General features: G+C 46.6%; 1 pseudogene; it reads left to right on the forward strand.

Moving 5' to 3' along the window:
- The first annotated feature begins 258 nt into the window (after positions 1-258).
- LOC132422425 (PR domain zinc finger protein 14-like) overlaps positions 259-13,059 on the forward strand; it is a 150,701-nt pseudogene continuing 137,900 nt past the window's right edge.

A 13,059-nucleotide genomic window follows, 5' to 3' on the forward strand; every position in this document is an offset into this window, starting at 1 on the left:
TTTTTCTTGTCCTCAGATTGTTGTGGTGCTTTTTTCTTTTTCCCTCCTAATTTACAAACAGTGATTCTTCGGGTCCTCCCCGCCATCTTTCCCCTTCTTCCCCGATGGGAAAACAAAGGACTCACTTTGTAGAACCCACAAGCCAGGAATCACAGTATGGCTTAGGGCCCATGCCTACCATGGGCCCTGTGCAATGCCACAGCCATGTTTCAGGGGGGCTCTGAGTTGTCGGAGGAGAGTTAGGTGGTAGGCGTGGAGATGCACTGTGCAGAGCCCCCGTCATGGAAGGACTTCCTGGTCAGCTACAGGGAGTGGGTGCAGTTAACAGCCAGCCTCCAGGTGTTGGCTCCTTCAACAGAAGCCACGTGGTCCGTCATATTCTTTCAGGGCAGCCTGCGCTAGATTCTACAGACAACACTCATTCCAGAGCGCCTCTCCAGCTTGGCCAGAGCTTTGTCAGGCCTGCATCACAGATCACCTTCTTCCCGGGACCAATCCTGTCTCTTCCCCCTTTCCCTTTTAGGTGTTTTCATCTGTAATAGCTATCCTGCTCCCCAGACTGTCTCAGTTTGAAGAAGCAGCCTTGCAACAGTTGGTGCTGAGGAGAAAAGAAAGCAGAGGGTAAGACAGAGCTTTAAAGCTGAATCACTCACCGCCTGGCTGGCAATTAGGCCCCATTTTCTGGCACCAGGTGGTGGTCCTATCATTAAAACTTCCTTCAGCGGTGAATTGGGATGGTGTATCTGTAACAGAGAATGTACTAGTGAAAGCAGTATATGAGGCACCTGAAACTTATGAACATCTAGCCCTAAAGTGGGACTGGATGGCTGTTGCTAGGTGCTGTTGCTACTCCACAGAAGATCGTGAACACCTGAAAATGAGGAACAGGCAACTAATTGCAAGTCAGGGATGAAAGCCAGAGGGCCTCTTGGCTCACACACAGTGAAGCTCTCATCTTCTCTAGCTGGAGAGTGCAGCAAGCCAAGGACCAAACCCAGGACTTCAAGTCGGAGTGGACGAACCAACCAAGACAGGTATGTGAACCCGGGTTTCCGGGCTGGGAAACCTGGGACCTTGACACACGCAATAACAATATCTGGGTGGATGCCCTCAAAGAGTTGTGGCAAGTCCCAGTGGAAGAACAACAAAGGAGGCTCCTGGGGTTCTGGAACAAAGCCATGTTACCTTCAGTGGAGAATTATGCACCTTTTGAAATACAACTGCTGGCATGTTAACGGGGCCCTCCTGGAGACAGAGTGACTGACCATGGGTGGGATGGCGAACACAGCCCAGTTTGCCCAGGACTTCCCCAGACTTTCAGTTTTAACACTGAAAGTCTTTTATCATGGGAAATCCCTCAGTCCTGCATTAACAGATAGTCACCCTAAGCACAGGATACTAAGTTACCAGGCATTATCCATCAGGGTTTGGGTCCTGTCACACCCTTCACATCAGAAGGTTGGGTGAACCCAGCAGCAACCCATCATAAGATGGACATGATCCATCTGGGATCAAGCCCAAGGAGGACCTAGTGCACAAGCAAGCTGCATGAACAGGTAGCCCAGACCAGAGCATCCACCATTTTGGTACATTCCCCCGCCTCAGCTCTTGCTAATGAGTGCATAGGACATCTTGTACGACCAGCTTAAAATAGAGGGAAACGCCTGAGTTTAGTACACAGATGGATTGGCTCAGTGTGTGGGTTTGAGCCAAAAATGGACGGCAGCTTCAATATAGCCTCATCAGCAATGGACTTGAAAGAGAGCATCAAGGGAAAATCTTCCCAGTGGGAAGTTTCCCAATGTACCGGTTCACCAAATTGCAAAAAGAGAAATGACCCAAGATTAGAATATATATTGTGGGCTAGATATAGCAAATGTCCTGGCTAGATATAGCAAATGTCCTGGCTTTCTGGTTAGATGCCCGATAGAGAAAAGGTTGGAGATAAGCCAATCTGAGGCAGAGGCATGCAGATGAACATGGGGAGTGGCACCAAGTGTGAAGACATCATCCCACATGCTAAAGCCACCAGAGAGCGACCACTACAGAGGAAGCACTAAACAACCAAGTAGACGAAATGACCAGGCCAGCTGACGTTTATCTAGCCTTCGTCATCAGCCACATTAGTGCTGGCATGATGGACACATGAATGTGGTGGCCGTGGCAGCAGAGATGGAGTCTCCATGCAGGACATACAGCATGGATTCCCACCTCCCAAGGCTGATTTAGCTACTCCTCTGCTAATTGTCCCACCTTCCAGCAACAGTGACTGACACTGAGTGCCCAATATGGCATCAGTCCTGAAGGGAATCAACTGGTCCCTTGGTGGTAAGCTCACTACCTTGAACCTCTTCTATTCTGGAAAAGCCAGCAGTTGTTGTCATAAGAATAGACACCAGTTTGACTTTCCCACCATCAGGGCTCAGCCAGCACTGCTCTCTAAGGGCTTGTGCGGTATTTGATCCATTGGCATAGGATCCCATATAACATGGCATCCCATCAGGGGACCCACTTTACAGCAAAGATATGAGGACTGGGCACACTACCATGGGATCCACGGGTTGGTCGTATCACATTCCCCACTGCCCAGAAGGATATAACGCATGCATTGAACCAAAGGCCTTTATAGGGTGCTGTGTCCCCATAGCACTATGCTCTCAGTAGGAAGAATACATGGATCTGGGAACCAACAGGTGGAAGTAGGAGTGACCCCCCCTACCCACTTTCAGTGACTCACTGGGGAACTTTGTGCTTTATGTCCCCCAGAGGGGACAGACTTTCTCTAGGGGACACAGCAAGAATCCCATTGAATTCGAACTGCCGTTGCTCCCAGGCATTTTAGGATCCTTGTATCCAGGGACAAGTGGGCAAGATCATTGCAGGTGTAGCTGACCCCGACCATCAGGGGGAGGTGGGCTTCTGTTACACTACGGGACCAGTGAGGAATATGTATGGAACCAAATGGGTGCCCCTTTTTACTTCCTTGCCCGATTGTAACTGTGGATGGACAGATTCAGCAACCCCATCAGAGAAGGATATGGTGAACTTTGGAGAGGATGGTCTGAGACTGCTGAGGTGGTACCCAAGAGGGAACGGGGGAGGAGAAAATAAGCATCAACTGTGGGCCCTGAAAGCACTTGCCTTGCTCAGACGATCGCACTGGGGGCTATAATTGTCCACCTGTTTCCGCTTTCTACAAGAGGCCCACAGGAATCCTGGAGGAGCTGCTCACTGAGCACACCTGGAGAAGTAGAGCCAAGAAGCCCAGAGGGCGGACTGTGGGGCACACTGAGCTGGGTCTGCCAGGTCCCTTCCGGAGAAGGACTTGCCGCCCAGTTGTGGGGAGCCCAGCAGACACAGCTCCCCCTGTCAGCTCGGTCATGGTCTGCCTCAGCTGTAGGGGAGCCCCACTCAGGGTCACACTCCTCCTGGAGCCCCTCTCATCTGGTGACTGAGCTAGCAGGAGCAGAATGGAGGCCTGGCCATTTCAGCCCAACACAGTGTACTGGGTTGGCTGAGGTTGGTCGATCCTGCATCATAGTTTTACTTCTTCCTCTGCCTAATCCTGCCTTTTGTTCACAGCCGTTATTCGCTAAAGAAAACCCAAACCATCTTGTACCCCAAAGTCTATCTAAATGTCTGCTTCTGGAGAACACATTCCATTTCAAGCTCTGTAGGGGCCTTTGGTCCAAGCATCAAGGAACAGAGATGAATTTTGCCTTCCAGTCCTTGGAATGGATACTTACGAAGCCACCTGCCAGGGGACCTGGCAGACCCAGCTCTTATTACTGACCACCTCCTGGAAGGTGGTCAGTATACGAACAGCACCAGTGATCACTGGGGGGATTTGGTGGAGCCAGAGTTCCAGGGAATCTGTGTATGGCTTTGGTTAAAACCATGGGGGTCTTTCGCTGTGTTTTGTTTCGCATGGCTGGTGTGGCCTGAAAAAATAAGTGATATATCTGTTTGTCATATAGATGGATCGATCTGCATAAAGAAACATCAGTGCCCACTGCTTGCTATAAAAGGACTTATTTGGCAATACCTGTGAGTCAATTTAAAAGGTCCTTCATGAGAGGGTTTCCTTCTAGATTTAGAGAATCATGTCTTCCATGGGTCACCACCTTGCTCCCTGACCGTTCCTCAGTCACCATGATCAGATCAGACCAAAATAGATCCTGCAGTGGGTACTGTTAGGGGGTTTGCCTTCATCCCCTAATGGTTTTGAGGGAGGAATGAGGAACTTGAGACAATAAGAAAAGCTCTGGCTTTGTGACTGCAGGTAAGGGACTGTCCTGAAACAATCACTGGTCAGAGGTAGGGAAAGCAAGGCTGCAATGAGGCAAGTGGAGAATGAAAGAAAAGCTCTAACCCAACTCCGGGCATCGGTCTAGACCTCGCAGAGCAAAGTCCTTTCAGGACCTGATGGATCCTTGGTTATGACGGTTTGGAGCATATAGGACAGGTACAACCTGCTGACAGGAGTGACCAGATGTGGTAGGCAGACTGGTGTCCAGAAGAGAACATGGTGAGAAGCTGCAGGGAATCTGCAGCTCACAGTGGCAGGCCCTGTATTCAACTGGCCTGTTGATTTTCCTGTCCCACCTCCCCGCCCAATCACCCTGTTTCTTTTCCATGGCAGTAACTATGTGTTGTCCCCTGCAGTCACTACAGTGCTCAGCATGGAGCTAATATCAGGAAACATGTTTATAGACGGAGTAAATTTAAAAACTGCAAGTAGCAAAGAAACAGGCCCAGATGACCCTCGGCTTTCCAGTAATACCTTAAGAGTCACTGTGGACTCTGGGAGGTGGTCAGTAATAAGAACAGCACCAGTGATCACTGGGGGGATTTGGTGGAGCCAGAGTTCCAGGGAATCTGTGTATGGCTTTGGTTAAAACCATGGGGGTCTTTTGCTGTGTTTTGTTTCCCATGGTTGGTGTGGCCTGAAAAATAATTGATATATCTGTTTGTCATAGAGATGAACGAATGGATGGATGGATGGAAACAAAAAAAGATACAGAAAGAAGGAGAGAGGTGGATAACCTCTTTTGTAGTGTATTGGTTCGGATGCTTTTGGTTGCCAATAAGAGAGTATGAGACTGAAAGTGGCATAAAAATGAGATGTTTATTATCTCACATAAGAAAAAGAAGTCTGGTGACTTCCAGGTTTATTCTGTGTTCAATGACGTTGTCAAGGGCCCGGCTCCTTTAGGTTTTTATGTGTTGGCATCCTCCTCTGAACTAAATTGATCCAGTGTCATATTCTCACAAAATTGTCTCCAGGGTAGGAAAAGTAGCTCTTCCTTATTGCATCTTATGTCTGTTTCTCAAGCGCAAGTAAAGCTCTATCAGTCATTATAGACTAGATTATACTGCAGTAGCAAATAACCTCCCAATCTTAGTGGCTTAAAAACAACAAAAGCACATTGCTTGCCCACGCTCCATGTCTTACACGGATTTGCTGGCTCAGTCTTGGACCCAGACTAATGGAAGTTCTCATCTTAAAAAGAACTTCAGAGTTTGTAGTGGCAAGAAAAAAGAAGGCTGCTGATAAATCTTTTGGCCCGAGGTGACTTCCTCTTATAGTTCTTGTAACTTCCCCTTCGATTTCATTGGCCAGGAACCTGCCATGGCCCTGCTTCACTTCAAGGGGGTAGGGAGGTACAATTTTCCATGTATTCAGAAGTAAAGGAGAACCAGATATTAGTGAACGTTACCTATGTTGTTCAGCTTTTCCCAGAAGTTCTAAGCCTCTTATATCTCTTTGTCCAGAACTGGGTCACATGATCATGACTACATTGAAACCCCATCTGGGGGAATGGAATCAGTATCAACCCTCTGAAGCAAAGAAACATCTGTGCCAGCCAGTCAGGAAGGGGATCGATCTGGATAAGCAAACGGCAGTACCCACTGCTCGCTATAAAAGGACTTATTTGGCAATACCTGTGAGTCAGTTTAAAAGGTCCTTCATGAGAGGGTTTCCTTCTAGATTTAGAGAATCATGTCTTCCATGGGTCACCACCTCGCTCCCTGACCGTTCCTCAATCACCATGATCAGATCAGACCAAAATAGATCCTGCAGTGGGTACTGTTAGGGGGTTTGCCTTCATCCCCTAATGGTTTTGAGGGAGGAATGAGGAACTTTTGACAATAAGAAAAGCTCTGGCTTGTTAGCTTCCCAGGAAAATTAATTCAAGCAGCAAACACCCAACCAAAAAGTCTCTGAAAGAAGCTAATTAGTCCTCTTACTAAGTTAATGAGGGACAGTTGAATTCAAAAGTTTCTTTTAGTTTCTTCCTTCTCCCTTTCTCTCTACCCATCCATCCCTCTTATAAAATAAAACATAAAGTGCCTTACCCTATTTTGCCATGGTTTTAGTCCTTAGATGTTTATGATTCTGTGGCAGCATGGGGACAGTTGAAGTGAATGGCTGAAAGGGGAGGGGGAGAATTGCAGCAGATGGTTGAAATTCCAGAAAAGCCAGCCATAGCATCCCCACTAAGATTTAAATTGTGCTATTTCCGGGTGGGTACAAACCTGGAAACTGCTTTTTTTTTTTTTTTTTTTTGCGGTACGTGGGCCTCTCACTGTTGTGGCCTCTCCCGTTGCAGAGCACAGGCTCCGGATGTGCAGGCTCAGCGGCCATGGCGGACTTCTCAACCACTGCGCCACCAGGGAAGCCCACCTGGAAGCTTCTTACCTGTAGCCTCCTTGAAAGAAAAAGCAGAGGGTTGGAAGAGGGACCTAAAATCTCGAGTACCAATTTGATCCCAGCCCCCAGCAGGCATGCAGCGTGCATGTGTTTGTGTGTGTGTGTGTGTGTGTGTGTGTGTGTGTGTGAGACATATGGCAATTTGAAACAGTTAAACATATGAAGAATGTTTTTTATTTACAGATGGTAAAAAAAAAGGCATTTATTTTTTCATATAACACATTCCCGGGGTTTGGAGCCAGTCGCCTCCAGGGAAGGTCACAAATCCACTCAGTGCCCCAACGTGACTCAGGTTTATGCTTGAAGGTCTGCTTCAGCTGAAAGATGAGTAAAACTGTGGTTAAGTCAGACATTCCCTGGTGGCTCTGGGGGCCTAGGGCAATGGATATTTCCACAAGGCTGTATGAAAAAGTCCAATTCGTAACATTTGCTTCAGTTGGATCCACCTGTTTGAGGCAGCCGAGGGAACAAGATTTATCCATCGGGCTAAATCCTCATGGCATTTAGCCGGCGCCTGGTACCACAGCTCTTCTGGGGCTGTGGAGAGGAGGATGGAAGTGGCTTTCCTGTGGCAACTACGCTGTCCTTTTCTCCGGTGAATAAAGCATTATTGCTTTCCAAGGTTTTTCCTGCTGCTATGAGAGCAAATTGGGTATCTGGAGTGTCTGATCAGGGCACCAAAGCTCTGCACGATTTGCAAAGACAATTATTCCACTGAGGCTTTTGACAGTGGGAAAGGAAAGTTAATTAAATCTCATTGTAGAATTAAATAGCATAACTATATATTTTAGAACTAGTGCAATTATGCCTTATCTTGGAGCACTGTAAATTCTTTGTGATCGTGATGTATTAGCAGAAATTTTCATAGAATTCTAGAACTCAAGGGGCTTTAGAGATCACAGAGTGGGGCAACTTCCTTTTGTAAAGATGAGAAGAAACCCAGAGAGGTTATGTGACAGACTAAAGCCAACAGCAAGCCTCCTGATGCAAAACTGAGCACAGTTGCCATTTCATTTGATTTGCATTTTGCAGAGATGAAGCCTACATCAGGTCAAAATAGCAGATGGTCCAAAAAATAGCCTCTGAAAATCTCTTAGAAAGGCACCATGCTGGAAACAAACACATGTCTTTCACTGAGTCCAACACGGCCAGATTTTCCTTCAGAGTAGATTGTTGTTCTTAATTTATGTACCAAATGAAGTAGCAGGTTGGGGTTTAGAGACCCTGTTGTGTAGGAAATGGGTCTTTTAAGGTCAAGAATCATAGTCTGTAAAGATGCTCCCACCACGAGAGCCCAGAACTGACTAACTCATAGATCGAGAGAGTCCTGGCTCAGGGGAACCCTCAAGGGGAACACTTTGATCTCTGAAGTTTCTGTGAGCTCTTACCTCTCTGGTATTTTGCCCTGTGAATTCTAGTCTCCCTGGCCTCTCAGAATTCTGAACTCTGTCTCCTCAACTTAGCAAGGCTGTGAGCTCTTGGGGAGGCCCCTCCCTGGGCTGGAAGCTGACTCTAGGCGGTAGGCTGTAGCAACCACAGCGTCCCCTTACTTGTTTCTCTCTTTTCAGGGTTCACTGTTGTGGTAGTCAGGGTTCTCCAGAAAAAATAGAACCAACAGAATATATATGAGATTTATTATAAGGAATTGCCTCATGCAGTTGTGGAGGCTGACAGGTCCCAAGATCTGTAGTCAGCAAGCTAGAGACCCAGGAGAGCTGACTGTAGTTTTAGTCCAAGACCAAATGCCTGAGAACCAGGATGGTGTGTAGTTCCGGTCTGACGGCTGGCAGACTCGAGATCCAGGAAGAGTCAGTGTCTCAGTTTGTGTCTGGAAACAGGAAAAAAACCAACGTGGTGGCTTGAAGGCAGTCAGTAAGGAGGAATTCCCTCTCACTCACAACAGGGTCAGCTTTTTGGTTCTTCTCAGGCCTTCAACTGATTGGATGAAGGAGGGCAATCTGCCTTACTCAGTCTATCACTTCAAATGTTAATCTCATCCAGAAACCTTCACACAGACACACCCGGAATAACGTTTGACCATATATCTGGGCACCCCATGACCCATGTATCAAGCTGACACATAAAATTAACCATCAGAATTGTCCTGTGCTGCTTATTGTCCAATGTCTAAAAACTTTTGCTTCAAATGTTTCTTCTTGGGGCTTCCCTGGTGGCGCAGTGGTTGAGAGTCCGCCTGCCGATGCAGGGGACACGGGTTCGTGCCCCGGTCTGGGAAGATCCCACATGCCACGGAGCGGCTGGGCCCGTGAGCCATGGCCGCTGAGCCTGCGTGTCCGGAGCCTGTGCTCCGCAGCGGGAGAGGCCACAACAGTGAAAGGCCCGCGTACCGCAAAAAAAAAAAAAAAGTTTCTTCCTTTTTCTTGCTGTTGTTGTTTAAGATGAGAAAGTAAATTTGGTTTATCTTAGTCTATCATGGCTGAAAGCAGAAGTCTGGCAGATGCATTGTTAATCTGGGGGTACTGACGAATCATCGGGTTGGCCAAAAAGTAAGATATTACAGAAAACCCTGAATGAACTTTTTGGCCACCCCGATACCTACCTCCGAATTTGCTATTTTGCTCTCTGACCAGCAGTGAATGAGAGCTCCTCTTTTCCTGCCTCACCGGAAGAATGTGTTGTCCTACTTTTGGATTTTTGTCAATCTCACAGGGAAAAATAGCATCTCTGTATATTTTTAATTTGCTTTTCTCTTGTAATGAGTGACACTGATAATCTTGATGTTTTGCATTTGTGTTTCTTTTTCTACAAACTGTTAGCTCATGTCATTTGTTCATTTTTCTATTTTGGGTTGTTAGCCTCTTTTTCTTTTCTAGGAGCTCCTTCTGTAGAGAAATGAGCACTTTGTCTATATATGAGTTCCAATTATTTTTTCTCTTTGACTTGATGCTACTTTTACATGGAGAAGGCTTTGTTTTTTTTTTTTTAATGTAGCTGAATTTATCAATCTTTTTTTAATGGATTCTAAATTTTTAGTCATAGTTAAAAAGGCATTTTTTATACCAAGATTATAAAAGAATTCTCCCATGTTTCCTTCTAGTACTTTTATGGTTTCATTTTGCACATTTAAATCATTAATTTTGCTGTATAGTGTAAAGTATGGATCCAATTTTATCCTTTAGCGTATGATACTTGGTTGTCCCAACACCCTGTATAAAAAGTTCATCTTTATCATATACTAAATTCTATATGTATTTTATTCTTCTATAATTTCTATTCTGTTCCAAAGGCCTGTCATTTTATGTGGCAGTGTCACACTTTTTAAATATTGAGGCTTTTTAGTATGTTCTAATATCTACTAGAGCTGATTTGTAGTACCCCCGCCCTCTAAAAACAGCTTGTTTAGGTACAGAAAAGAACTGTTAGTAATTTTGTTGAGGTCGTGTCAAATTCATAACTTAGTTTAGGAAGAATTGGGATATTTATGATGAAGAGACTTTTTTTTTCTTTGCCACATCGCACGCCTTGCGGGATCTCAGTTCCCCGACCAGGGATCGAACCCACGTCCCCTACATTGGAAGGCGGATTCTTAAGACTTCTTGATCAAGAACACTTCGGGTCCATCATTTGTAAAATGTCCAAGGGGCTTCTGATGGTTTCTGACCACTGCCCTCCAGGCACTGCAGTGAGCTCCTATGACTGCATAGTCATAGGACTATGTTTTACTCAGAGGTTATGTAACCCAGAAAGCCAGAGCTGGAGAATGCCAGGCGTTCGCAGGATGTTCTAGTGGGAGTTCTGCTTACCTCGATGTTAATAATGGGGAACATACAAGACCTCTCAACTGGTAGATTATTCTAAATGACACTTTCACATGGGTCAGCAAAGCCATTTCAGTACTTTTGAATAAGACTGACTCTATGGAAATTTATGAAGTGATCAACTTTTGGCAACCACGCCTTTCCCATTTTTCATCATTTTCCCCAACGCAGAGTTTCCTCCCTTCCTCAAGGCACTACTCCAGCTATCAATAATAACTCCATGTTCCCCTTATTTTCCTCTTATCAAAACCTATCCTCGGGAAAGGATATGCTATCGGTCATTTACACCTTACTATGAAATTCTTTCTAACAGTGGAAGGAAAGATTGTATTTCTTTAGAAGAGTGCTGAGCAACTGAGAGCAATTGGAGGAGGCGGACGAAGAGCCTTCCAGGTGTCACTGAAATATTACCAGGTAGACCTGCACCTTCTAAGGCCCCACCTGCCTTAGAGGTGGCTTAAGAGGACCCTGCAGCCCCCAGGGGATGCTCTTGTCATCTTCCTTCCCACACTCTGAAAGGAATCCGAGACAGCACAAGTGATTTCACTGTGACCGCGAATTCCAGGGAGGCTGCCCAGAGGAATACATTTCCCTTATCTGGCAGGCCTGGCAGTGGCATCCGGGACCAGAGCTCTCCCCGTTAGACAGAAATGGTGTGATTGGAAGCAAAAATATGACGTGCATTACATGCAACTTCTCTTATAACACATGCAAAGTAATCAATCTCAACCTCTGGCAGCCACACCAGGGAGCCTTTCCCTTTTTTCTTTATTGACTTGCCCTTGGCCAGCCCTTCACGTATTTGTTTTTGTTGTTCCAAGGTTTTTGCTTAAAATTCAGCTAGTCCTGTTTCCTTCCTGGGATAGAGATGGCTCATCTGTCAGCTTCCTTCAGTGTTAGCGACTAACACCCATGCCCCATTGTAAAGTAAAGCCCGCTTTATTGTGGTTTAGTGACCAGAAGTCTTTTCGGCTTAGCTGTTCAATGTTCTCATGAGCACAGAGCCTGCTCTTTGGACTCGGGCTCTTTCTGGCTCCTGTTGGAGGGTCTGAGTCCACAGCTCCTCGGAGGCGCCGCCTCGCAGAGGCCCTGACATTGCTCAGGACCTGGCAAGAAAGGCTTGCTGCGCCTCGGGCTCCATCCTCCACCGCTACTGCTTTGGAATGGAAACTTTGTGCTCGCCTCAAACACTGCATTTGAACAGTTGAAAAACTCAGAGCTTCCCCCTCAGGTGTAAGGGGAGCTTCTGCAACAAATGTGAAAGGAATGTGAGCTGACTGAAGTTCCTGAATGTGAGGTGTGGGAGGTGGGAACTGCACTTCATTTTTAAACACCTTGGCAGAGCTGCTGTGCTTCAAGAACTAACTGCAGTGCACGGTGTTAAAGGCCTCAGTTCCCTCCGACGGGCCTTCTCTTCTCTCAGCTTCAAAACTTAAACAGAATTGTAAGCGAGACTCAGGAAGGGAGCGGAGGGGACGCTCTTCCGACCAAAGGAGACGTTCTTGCCCCAGCCATGTTCCAGCTGCCCCTTGTCCCGCCCCCTAGTCTCTCCTCGGCAGCCTATCTAGTTTCATCTCTGGACTTTTTATTAGGTTTCGATAAGGCTGTACATCACAAGTCAGGTATGCAAGAGTTATAAGAGTTTATTTTTCTTTAACTCTGGTTAATTTTATATTAAGTCCGGGCGCTGCTGAAGTGGAGGAAAGTTACCCTCCGTCATCTAAGGTTCTACCCTGCCTTTCTCTCTGGGGCTGCATCTGAAGGCACAGAGGGGCCGTGTGGAAGGAGGATGACAGGGGATACTTTTAGTCCTTGGAGCCTCTCCCACTCCGGTTTCTGCTTCTGTCAGCCTTCTTGCTTCTGTTCACCTGGACCCCTGAGGTCAATCTCTCTCTCTCTCTCTCTCTCTCTCTCTCTCTGCTTCTCGGTGCCATGCTTGATGTCAGAGTCATCATTTTGCTCTTTTCGTGCCATGTGCCAGGCTGAGACATGAAAATCTTTGCAAGACTATTGTAGATCCTACCCTGGCTACCTAGATTCCCTGCACAGCCCTTGGGAAAGGGCACAGCTGCTCTCTGGTCTCAGCTTTTGGAAAGCGCCTAGGGTTTTCCTGCTTCCACAGGGTTCAGCCCAGGAGATAGGGACAAAAGATCCTTCTAACCAGGAGCCACCACCATCTGTTTTCTTATGGATTCTTTCCTATCTCTTTTCCATCTTCTCCAGCCCAGGGAATTTTTTCTAGTCTGAGGAGTTAAAGGTGGGGAGAAATACGTTTCTACATTTTCCCACTCAGATCCTCAGCTCTCAAACTTCTTGTCACTTTCTCTCCTCAGGACACTCCGGGGCCCTGGCTATTGGATGACAAAAGCCATGAATGCAATTTTGGTTTCCACCCTGCTGTAGCCTCCTAACCTTGAACGATGACCCTAAAGTGGCCCAGCTGCTTGAAAGGGTTGATTAAAATTGATTGATTAAAATTTCAAAAATATTATTCGGCCACAAGGGTAAAAGAGCGTAATAAACACAAACCTCTCCTGAGGGGGTCCCTCTGATGCAGCTCCTAAT

This window comes from Delphinus delphis, chromosome 3, assembly GCF_949987515.2.
Source record: "Delphinus delphis chromosome 3, mDelDel1.2, whole genome shotgun sequence".
In the NCBI taxonomy this organism is placed as follows: Eukaryota; Metazoa; Chordata; class Mammalia; order Artiodactyla; family Delphinidae; genus Delphinus; species Delphinus delphis.